The sequence below is a fragment of the Triticum aestivum genome, chromosome 1B (assembly GCF_018294505.1).
Source record: "Triticum aestivum cultivar Chinese Spring chromosome 1B, IWGSC CS RefSeq v2.1, whole genome shotgun sequence".
Classification (NCBI taxonomy): Eukaryota; Viridiplantae; Streptophyta; class Magnoliopsida; order Poales; family Poaceae; genus Triticum; species Triticum aestivum.
The window spans coordinates 579,610,375-579,622,346 of NC_057795.1; the positions used below are offsets into that span (position 1 = coordinate 579,610,375).

Genomic DNA, 11,972 nt, shown 5'->3' on the forward strand with positions numbered 1-11,972 from the left:
AGAGTAACTTTAGAGCAAGTACTACAATTAGATGACATAAGCAGGCTATAAGGATTTAAATATAGTATTTGTGCTTAGTTGAAGGAGAGAGAAGAGGAGAGAGAAGAGAAGCGGATTGTAAACGTGTAGCCGGTTGTACTCCAACATACTTTGTGAGACAAAAGGTGGGGCCATTATTAATGATATAGTATTTATACTAAAGGGACTAACCGACGCCTTAATTACTCTATTTGTTTTTGAGACAAACCTTGGTGGGGCTATTATTGACTTTTTTTGAGCTATTATTGAGTTGGACGTGGGGTTTGGGTGCCAAAGGCCTACTATTATACTCGCATGATCGACCTGCCATGCTCTACCCTAGCCGCCAATGTATCATATGGTTTCGCATCGTTCCAGATCTTAGAACCGCCACGCAATTCTTCTCCAGCCCTCCTTCCGGCGCGCACCGTGAGAAGGGACAGCAGTCCTCCGGACCCCGCCTTTCGTGATCCTGTACGGGAGAGGGGCGATCAGGTTTTTGGGGAGCACACTCCTGTGACTGCTGCCAGCGACGACTTCCTCAATGACAGTCTTCTTCCCCGGCCTCGGTAACCTCTTCATCAACAACATGAGTGACAACATCAACTACATCGGTTCTACTCCCGCTGTACAGTATGTGATTATGTCCTCCTGGTTTAGTCCGCATCATTACTTTGATGTTTGCAATTGTCGTCATGATCTATTTACTGCTGATTTTCGGATTAAATCTCATACTAAATTGCTCATATATTCAACAATCCAATCCAAAAACCTGATTACAGGCAATTTACTCCGAGTGGTTTTGCTGCGCTTTTGAAGCCGCCTACTTTTAAGGGGGTGCAATATAAAAGGTGGCGCACAAGAGCAGTATATTGGTTTCAGATCATGTACTGCTATGACGCCACTAAGGGTAAGCCTGAGGGCGATCTTAATCCTACACAGCAGGAAGCTTTTCAGAACATGGATACCCTCTTCAAAGCCGCCCTGCTGAGTGTTCTTGATGATTCCATTGTGGATTCATATATGTCGTTTGACAGCAGCAAAGACATGTGGGCTGCACTCGAGCCACGTTTGGGCCCTCGGGCGCTGACAACGAGTTGTCCGTCATGGAGCAATTCTGTGACTACAAGATGACTGATGAGCACTTTGTTGTTCAGCAGACTCATGAGATACAGTCACTCTCAAAGGAACTTGAGTACTTTAAGTGTGTGTTGCCAGACAAATTTATTGTTGGGACCATCATTGCCAAGCTTCCACCTTCATGGAATGGTTTTGCTACTTCTCTGAAAAACAAGAGACGTGAGTTTTCTGTTTTGGATCTCATTAGCACTCTTGATTTTGAGGAGAAGGCGAGAGAAAAAGACACACGTGCTCGGGTCGCTGAGGGGGCTTCTAGTGCCCACATGGTACACGAGAAGAACTTCCAGCCCAACCAGCCCCAAAACAACAAGAACAAATCTCAGAGGAAAGGCAAGTTTGATGCCAAGAACAAGCCGTCACATTCTACCAACTTCAAGAAGAATTCTCATAACGGGAAGGGATACAAACCTCAATTTTGGTAGCACCGCACAAAATTTATATGGTTGCATCTACCTGCTGTCAGCTAACCTCATGGTGCTCCAGGTATTCCTACATTCATAACTAGGTACAATGACCACCGCAAGATGAAATTAGCTTATTTGTATGTTGACTTGCTGAATGCAGTGCGGAACAATCCTGTCATGTGTGGAGGAGCAAACAAGCAGTGCAGCCGAAGGTGGAAATCAACCAAGGACTTATAAAATTATATATAATCTTCCTCAGGCAGGTCAGTATCCCCTTCGTCCAGATGATTGTGTTTTGTCATGCCGAGCTATTGATATGTGCTACTATTTTGCAACACCATTTAAGTATAGCTACTGTTTTCCTATCTTTTCAGATTCAGGACAATGAATATGATTTCAGGGGAACTGCACAATATGGACCCATGTTGAGTCATCTCTATTGCCTCATGTGTTTGCTGCAAATGTGTCAGCATCAATTGCAAGATGAGGCAGCTAGATAGCTGTGGAGTTGCCAACATGCTCAAAGTGCTCGCAACATTGAGAAGAAACAAGCATGCCCAGGAAATTAATGCGTGCGCAGGGAGGCCCTTTGCTCAGAGAAGCATCGACCGATTTTCTTTATTTCCACACCTGCTCATAGCTTTGTATTGGTTATAGTATGGTGAATCATTGAGATGCATAGACATGCTGAACTTTTGTTCTTCTGAATGTTAGTATGCATACTGTATCTTCTGAAGCTTAGTTTAATGTGAGTGTCTGCATCCACTACCGCATCCTCTAATTTGGTGGATGCACACAGAGAAAATAAATCTCCTTAATTTACTCCATAACCACCCTATTAAATAGGCCTAGTAACAAACCATGCGCATGCAGTGGCCGGCGGGCACATGCATCATGCATGCATGGCCAGTCAGCCAAGTCCATGCGCCAGCTCCAATGCAGCAACGCAAAAGAAGAGAGCGATTCTTGGGAAAAAACGAGTAGTTAGTGCAGCGAGCCTTATAAACATGAACAATTCGCTCTCCCGCATCTGTCTCCCCCCCCAATTCCCCCCGCTCCCCAATCTTCCTCACTCGTCCACACTCGTACAGAAAACGCCTGCTCCTCTTCTTCCACTCCTACAGAAATCCCCAGCCCTCCTTCTTCCCCACTCGCACTGCCACTAGGCTCATCTCTGGCTACTCTGCTCAAACCCGTGAGCTCGGTGCGACGCCCACAAGGAAAATGGAGTCGGCTGGCCCCAGCGCCAAGAAGATGAGGCTCCCGCCAGCGGCAACGCCGGTTGTAGATCCCGCACCCGATAGCGCAGGGAGAAGTGGCGAGCCCCCCCCCCCCCACCCAGATCTGAAGAACCGGTAGAATCTCCGGTGGACCGCATCGGCGATCTCCCAGACGTCATCCTTGAGGAGATCATCTCGCTTCTCTGCACCAAGGATTGCCGCCGCACACAACACTACTAGAAACAGGAAATTTGCCATTAGCCAGCTCTTTGCCATCTGCCAGCTGATGGCAAAGAATGTCTTTGCCATCTGCTTATAAAAAACAGATGGCAAAGAACTGACAGACAGCAAAGAACATGGTTGCCATCAGCCAATTCTTTGCCATCTGCTAGTGGATGGCAAATAATCTTTGCCATCTGCCAGCAGATGGCAAAGAGGTTGGCAAATCCTGTGGCCGTCAATAGTGTAACGGCATACCAGCCCCACCTCTTTGCCATCTGCCAGCAGATGGCAAAGATTCTTTGCCATCTGCTGGCAGATGGCAAAGAGATGGGACTATCTCTCTCCTTGCTAAAAAAAGCAAAGAGTGAAAAATTAAAGAAAAGAAAACCCCCAACCTCCCTAAAAAAACCCAACCACCCCGAATCAGTCTCAGCCCACTCCCGTGCGTGCTGGATAGGGTTCCCCGCCACACTCACCGGTAGTCGCCGCTGCCCTCACCGGTCGCCGCCACCGTCGATTTCCCCTACATGGCCGGAGGATAGGCCATCCCGCCTGTCCATTCCCGCTCCACCGCGAGGGAGGAGACCGACCAGTTGCGCCTCCCTGCCGGTCGCTGCCCGCCACCACAAGGATCAAGGCCGGCGGCGCCGGTCCCCGTCGGTCGCTGCTTCGGATCCAGGCCGCCCACCGCCCCGCCCCCGTCAGCCCGGTCTATTTCCCACCGGATCCCATCTTGGCCGTCGTCCGACGCGCCTTCTTCAAGGATCTGCGACCCCATGTCTCAGAGGAGCTAGCCCCAATGCCATTGATGCCCGAGCGACGCTCCCAAGCTAGGAGCGGCACCAGGACGACCACGCCCCCAAAGCCTAAACTGCAAGGTGAGCTCGTCCCCTTCTCTTATTCCCTATGGATCAGTGTCCTGGCTCATGTTCTCTGTTTTGTACATGTGTGCAGTTTATTTTCAGAGTACTTGTTGTGTGCAAAATCCTACCATGGCGCATGTTGTTGGTTGTTTAATTCTGGAATCACAAGTTAATGCATTTTGCTATGTGGGTACTGCAATCTTATATCTTATATATTATATTTACTAATCGGAAGCACCATACGAGCACCATACGAGGCACCAAGTTAATCCTTCGAATTAAGAACTTTAACCATTTGATCAAGACTAGCAAAAGGGCCCGTGCGTTGCAACGGGAGAGAAAATCATCACATTTGGTTTGATTTATTATGGCCCAAAATCAATTATTTCATCCTTTAGAATTCAACTTCTAACCATGACTCTCGGTGTACACCTTGTTTATCATGCTGCTTCAGAGTAAATTATCTGGTGACACTATTTCTATATGTATGTGAAACTGGCCTATAAAGTTTCACAAGACACAGATTGCAAAATGAAAAAAAACTTATCAAGTGATCGCCATGTGCTTCTCCATCTTGTTTTTCTATAACTAACTAAAGAATACACAGCAGAGCCTAATAGCAACAGGATGCAGAGGAGGCTTCTCTGGATTGCGCTAGTGTATAACACATTAAAAGCTGCAAGAAGAAAACCACGGATCAATAATTCAGCATTAAACTATTTAAGGGAATTTAGCTTACGTAACAAATACAAATACTACATACTCTAGCAGTATTGAAGTGGAGTCCAAAAATCAAAAAGTCAAGCAACAAGATCATGATGAAGCAGTAAGAGAACAATGTATTCATAGTCATAACCATCAAAATCAGGTGGGGATAGCATGCATCTTGCTTGTGTAGAGAGTGTTCAATAATATACTGAATAAAATACTGAACATTGATATAATGATTACAAAAATCTTCCTGCTATGGAGGTCAAGCTAGATACAAACTCCTTTTCTGCAGTATCTAATGGATTCTATCCATGGATGGTACTCAAAGTGTGGACAACAGGACACCAGGCTCCCTATTTTTTTTGTAACAAAGCAGATAAGGGTAACCAAACTAAAGCATGGCCACAACATGATACGCAATGAACTTCTCTATTTGACAGATAACATGCGAGCATGATTTTTACGCTGAGACGGAGCAGATGATTGTGGGAGCTTTGCATCGGGATGTCAACAACTTGGTGACCACTGAAGGCAGAGGCTAGCGGGAGAGCAAGCGGCATGTGGCTGGAGGAAGAAGGAGCTACAACACATGAGAGTAGGCGGAGGTGGCTCCAGTAGAGATGTCACGAGCAGGGGTCGGCGGTCGTGAGAGACGATGTTTGCATAATTCAACACGCCGCCACCACAACTTCTTCCCTGTGGTGCAAAATTCAAAACAATGAGATCAATCTTTTTATAGAGGACAAAGCCAGAGCTAGATGCACCACAGATTAGAGAGAGGGAACAACAAATTACAAAGGTGGTTATGTAGTAATATGATAAAATATGACAGTTTCAACCAGTGGGCAGTTCTTGTATTATTTATTAGCTGGCTACTTTTTTCACCGCTTATTGATGTGATGGTTATCTCAGCTTACTCATAAATAACAGGGGTGTAATTTCGTACAAAAAGGTGTTGGTAGGATGACAATCTCTTTGGAATATTTTGTTCAACTAATGTTTTTTTATTCTTCTCACTCAGGATAAAGCGATTGGACGAGGCGTGCCTTGAGAGTATCAACAATACAATAGAACATACATCCAGTCGTGGATTCTTCAGGGTTAGTCTTCCCATACTTTTTTTCATTTGAATCTTTATAAAAACCTACATACTTGTTTAAATTAATTGGTTATTTTACGTTTTAATAACCTCTAGTTCAAGAAGCAAACTCTGACCATGCCAAATAAGCCGAAACGTATCGCATGCTATTAGCTTTTCATTCTGAACCGAATCAAGAACAACAAGAATGGCTACTCCTGCTCATATATAATATATTGATGAATCTGTATTAGCAAGCGCCAAAAGAGAAGGTGCACTTTCGAAAAAAAGGTAGATTTTTACTTGTGTGTGCACCCGTTTTAATGGCGTGTCACAATATCACTGGTGCATAGGAGGCATGTGTGTTGTTCATGCAGAATGGCCATGGTGCATCTGAAACACAGGCTTCTCGATGTCCAGCATGTGCATAAATACATGACTATACCCGCTGCCATTAAACTCATCTAGGACCTCATCCACCACAAAGATTAGGATTTTGTCCTTGACACAAATACCATGAATCGTTTTTGCTTCTTGATAACATGGACCCAGGGAACTTCCAATTGCAATGGTGTTTGATGCCGCATATAGCATGTTGTCGCACTGAAGTTGAATCTCATCCTTCTAGACAGTTAACAGTGTGGTTCTCTATAGAGTTTTAACAAACAAAATATCTTATCTTTGGCTTAAGGCCCAGGCTAAGGGATATCTTGTCTCTAACTGACAACTAACTAACTTGAATGATACTATTTCTAACTTCAAGATAACAGAGATTACATCCCTTAATTGGAGCCAACTAAGGCTTCCTTATTCCCTGTGCTAGTGAGAACTACACCTTATAGTTGGAACAGAGGGGGTATTAAGCATTGTTTTCTAGTTGTCTGTCTTCAGCATGTCTACATTGGTACTGCCTAATATGCTAAGATAGGCTCTATGGAATTGGTTGGGAAAAACTTCGAACTCGCTGCACTTAAAATTCCCTACTGCAGCATATTTTGTATACTTATACATGGTTCTCATGCTACTGCCACATTTGATGTGTCCAAGCAATTTCAGGATTATTTAGACACTTACCCTTTCACATGTGACCTTCTAACCTTATATATTTTGCATGTACAACCATATATGTAAATTACCCTACATTATTCAACCTCTTGTATGTTATATGTAAGGTCCATGTGAATGGCAGAGTTGTGAACAAAGCTGGAACGCAAGTATCTGACAAGTCAATCATATAACTCAAGGTTGAAATCCTGAAATATGTATGTAGGTGATGCTCTAAATAATTAGCTATATTTAGTTCCATTCTCCTATTTGAAAGTAATAGTAACATCAGGTTCACAAAGTTCACAATCGTATCGTTTCTTGTGGCCAAATTCAGGGTTGGGCATAAGCTTGAGGCAGCTGTCAAAGAATTTGGAGTTGACTGTGATGGAAAGATAGCCCGTGATCCAGCGCTGTCTACAGGTGGTTTTACCTAATGCTTACTTCAGCATGAGGAAATTTAGAAAACTGTTCAATTCATGAACTCCAATGGATAAATCTACCCAAAAATTTCAGCACATGGTTTCCAATTCAAAAGATCAAACACAGCAAACTGGTTGTTTAGCCCAGCACTAAAAATCAAACTCACCTCTATCAAATCTCAGGCTAGCGTACTCCTTATAAAAGGCTGAAGTTTAGTGGTGTTTTTCTATGCCAGCCAATGTTAGGTAATGGATTTTGTTAATGTTTCCTATGGTGATGATTTTGGAGTTGCATATATTGTTTCTTCTAGATACGCGCTAAGTCTTCGATTATCATGTATTGTATATTTTTTTTCTGCATTTCTGCATTAAACAATGGTACGGCTTTGACTATTTTCCTATACATATCACATTGACAGAACCGTGCCTGAAAGAGTAATATCTTCAAGCGATGAAACTTTGAATGGAACAACAGCTTGCAAATTATATGTTAGTGGAGATCCACCAGAGATAAAATTGTTTATTTTGGGTCTACATGTTGTCAGCTAAAAACTGTTTTCACTGAATTAGTAGATCTAAACCTTGATCGTACTTTTGTTTCTTTGTAGTAGCCCCAGACTGAACCATACTTCCACAAATATACCTCTGTGACATATTCAAAAGCCAACTAAACATAAACAATCAAACTTCTAATTAGTAAATAACAAAGGAGTATAATTCCGTCGTTCCATAAATAACCATTGCAAACGGCTATAACTTCTACAATGTCGTAATTATTTTGAACATTTATAAGTTTCCGTAACATATGTACGTGGTTGATGTTATTTTCATATTTATTCCGGAACAAAAAGATGCAATTCCATCACGATTAGTTTGAGCAGATACTCCAATTTGTTCCAATCGAAACTAAAATATTACTACAACCATTTAAGAACAGTTCAATGGAAAACTGATGTCAAGTCTAAGAGCATGTACTGTAGTGATCCACAATTACTATTTCTGTTTACAATTGTTTGTAATTTCATTGTTGTCCCAAAATATGAATATACAAACACTATTGAAGGACATTTACTATGCCATCTTACTATTCTCGGCCGTTCGTGTAAGTACATCAGTTTAATCTGTTTGTATATTATTTGTAGAACCTTATTGACGTAGCTAGCTTTAAAGTTTCCATTGGGGCGATCAAGAACCCTGATCAAGTGGATTTAAATGTGCAGTTGTTTCGTCGCTATGAGGGTCTGGTGTTTGACGACCACCCCGTGCGTTCATGCAAACGAGACATTGCAAACGATCTTTAATTTGGTGCAACATAACTCCCGACAAGCACCGACGTCTGCCATTAGGGCGAGCAAGAACCCTGATCCTCCTCCGTCAGCCACTACCGCGAGCAAGAACCTTGATCCTTCACCTACGGGTTGACGGTAAGTTTTGCCTAGTGCTTTTCTTAATTAGCTCCAAAATGACCTATTTAACCTAGGATAGCTCTAAAATGACCTATACTTCGCATTTTCCCCCCTCCAAAATGACTTAATATGCTTAGCTAGCTCAAAAATGACCTATTTAACCTAGGATAGCTCTAAAATGACCTATACTTAGCCATTTTTCCTCCAAGTGACTTAATATGCTTAGCTAGCTCTAAAATGACTTATGAAATGACATTTTTTTGCTCCGAAATGACTTCATATGCTTAGCTAGCTCCAAAATGACATAATAAACTTATTAGTTCCAAAATGACCTTACTTAGCATTTTTTACACCAAAATGACTTAGTATGCTTAGTTAGCTCAAAAATGACATAATAACCATAAGTTGCATCATAATAATCTTCACATTTTAGTTGCATCATATAATCTTCTTCTTCTAGTCTTCTTCTTCTAACTTTCTTCTTTCCCATTTTGTAGATTTGCTTCAGATCACGGAAGCTTGGGTTGATGGAGTGCTTGTCTTTAGTTTTTGTTTTGACTTTGTGAAACTTGCTACCTATGATGAAACTGTCTAATATTGATGAAACTATATATATGTATAGATGAAACTTGCTACTATTGTTGGATATGTGTTTGATATGTATGTGTTCATGACTATTGGTAATATGTGTTGAACATGCTATATTGGTCATAAATATATTTGTGTTTGATTTTCTGTGAAAATGAATTGATATAAGAAAAAACAAAATTAAATGGGGCAATATAGGCACTTTGCCATCTGCTGGCAGATGGCAAAGAGGCCACGTGTCATCTACATGTAAAATTAGGGCTGGCCTATTTGGGCCCTTTGCCATCTGCCAGCAGATGGCAAAGCTCTTTGCCATCTGCTGGCAGACGGCAAAGCCTGCAGCCTTTGCCATCTGCTGGTAGACGGCAAAGTATGCCTTTAGCCTTCTAACGGGGCTAACCCCATTAAGAGGCTTTGCCATCTGCCAGCTGATGGCAAAGGCACGGGCTCTTTGCCATCAGCCAGCAGATGGCAAAGAAGCGTTTGCCGGCAGGGTTTCAGACAAACTGTTTGCCATCTGCTGGCATATGGCAAAGCCTTTGCCATCCGCCGACCATGCCTTTGCCATCTGCCATGGCAAAGTGCCAGATTCCAGTAGTGCAAGTCCTCTCAACTCGGTGGCGCCCTCTATGGCACACCGCGCCCCTCAATCTCGACTGTCGTCAGATATCGGTCCTTCCTGAATTTGATCTCCTCAAAGCCATCGTCTCTTCTCACCAGCAGGGCCCCGTTCAATGCCTCTGCATCCCAACACGCTACCTGCTGTCCATACCCAGCAAGGTGGACGCTTGGCTGACATCCCCTGAATTCAGAAAACTCCAGCAGTTTGAGTTGTACCATTACCACAAAAGTTTCATACCACGAACACACCAAGAATTCGTGCCCACACCACCGTTGTCCATCTTGTGGTTTTCCTCCTCTCTCCACACCGCCACCTTCGCCCGGTACCATCTACCAGATGATCTGGTACAAATGCTTCGACTCCCACTGCTAACAAAACTTTCGCTTGTGGTGGTTTATATGTCGGAGGCATCACTGCACAACATCATCCACTCCAGTTGCCCTGCCCTGGAGAGCTTGCTGATTGTTTTGGGAATAGAAATCGGTATCAATTGTCTCCAAATAAAGTTGCCTCACCTTAAAAGCATTGGAATTTGTTTTAAAGGACAGCAGCTCGTCATCGAAGATGCCCCTTCACTTGAAAGGTTTCTCCTTCATAATTGTTATACACCTTCAGAAATAATTGTCGTCCCTGCGCCCAAACTGGAGACCTTGGGTGTAATTCGTGACCCGTTTAATAATCACAAGGAGTTGGTGTTTGGCTCCTCACTTTTTCAGGTACCGTATATTATCATCTACACATTTGTAATCAGATGCTACATTTTTCATTTGTGTGCATAAGTTTTATATCATCTTGGAGTACACTTTGGGTACTAATATTATGTTATATGCTCAATGAAGAGTTCGTCCATTGATAGCCTATCAGTGCTGATGGATTCTGTCAAGATCATATATATCAGAATGTATAGTTTTGATCTGGACATAATTATTGGCTTGCTGCGATGCTTTCGATCTATGGAGAATTTATACATAGAGGTGATGATTTCATGCACATTGAAAGCCCGTATATATTGTACTAGAATTAACTATTCAACTGTCATTCTTTCGACATACTGTTTTTCAGACCTTAACTATTTTCATCTTCATGTCTACTTAGGCAGAACCACATGGAGAAAAACATATAACCAATCGGTGGCGTAATAAGCACAAGGATTTTCTCAGTTCTCATGACATTCGTTTGAGGACAATAACGATGGGATGATATGCATCCAACCAGGCAAACAAAAGCTTTGTCACATTCTTCCTGTTGAATGCGAGGTTACTATTATCCATGAGGCTTAATTTTTACAGCAAGAGATTTCTCACGGACGAACATGTTGAACAGCAAAAAAAGAAGTTTCGGGTGGACAAATGGGCTTCTAAACGTTCTCGGCTTCTATTTACAACAAGTTGTAGACTAAGGATGGCAATGGGTAGGGTATGGGGCGGGTGGAGCAATACCATACCCATACCCGTGTAGTCAATGGGTATAATATTCTACCCATACCCATACCCATGGGTTTGAAACTTTACTCGTACCCATACTCGACGGGTACCCATACCCATTGGGTACCCAACGAGTAGATAAAATAGTACATAAGTAATTCATAATTTTACATTCATCTATAGCACATTTGACTAAAAACATATTGATCTCAACTCAATAACAGATAGATTAGTACATGATAATTATCTCAAATCAAATTAACAATTGGTAAACACTTTAACATATGTTCACAAGCTCATGACATAACATTAACATTGGTACAATTGTGAATCACAGGTAAGGTTCACATGTCAATATAAATGGGTAGGGTATGGGTATATCCATGGGTAAAAGGCTATACCCGTGCCCTACCCATGACTTAATGGGTAGGGTATGGGTACTACCCGTGGGTATAAAATTGTGCCCATACCCTGCCCATGCGGATACGGTACCCGTGGGTACCCGTACCCATGGGTAAAATTGCCGTCCTTATTGTAGACATCCTGAAATAATTTTTTTTGCATAGGATGTTGATTTTATGGATCAAACCGATCCATTTGTTTGTGATTGCAAAAAAGAGTGGTTGGATTAGATGTTACTGTCATGTTCAATCTGGGTTTTGTCTAAAAATTTGATGAACAATTAGTCCTTGGGCTTTTTGTACCATTTGTATGCTTGACTTGCAGGTTGTTGCCCTCGTACTCCCCTCCACCTGCCACTACACTGCCACATCTTCCATGGCTGTTGTTCGTTCCCGTCCGAGGCCTTGC

The 11,972-nt window shown here is 42.5% G+C and overlaps 1 long non-coding RNA gene across 8 annotated transcripts; it reads left to right on the plus strand.

Annotated features, from left to right (window-relative positions):
• Window positions 1-3,399: 3,399 nt before the first annotated feature.
• LOC123095994 (uncharacterized) lies at window positions 3,400-9,084 on the plus strand. 8 transcript variants are annotated; one of them, XR_006446415.1, is made up of 6 exons: window positions 3,400-3,882; window positions 5,600-5,678; window positions 6,829-6,926; window positions 7,038-7,368; window positions 8,265-8,546; window positions 9,026-9,084. It is a non-coding gene; the product is annotated as an uncharacterized lncRNA (long non-coding RNA). The 8 variants fall into 8 exon arrangements; XR_006446413.1 differs by having other exon boundaries at window positions 7,038-7,123; XR_006446395.1 differs by having other exon boundaries at window positions 7,038-8,546.
• The last annotated feature ends 2,888 nt before the right edge of the window (window positions 9,085-11,972 follow it).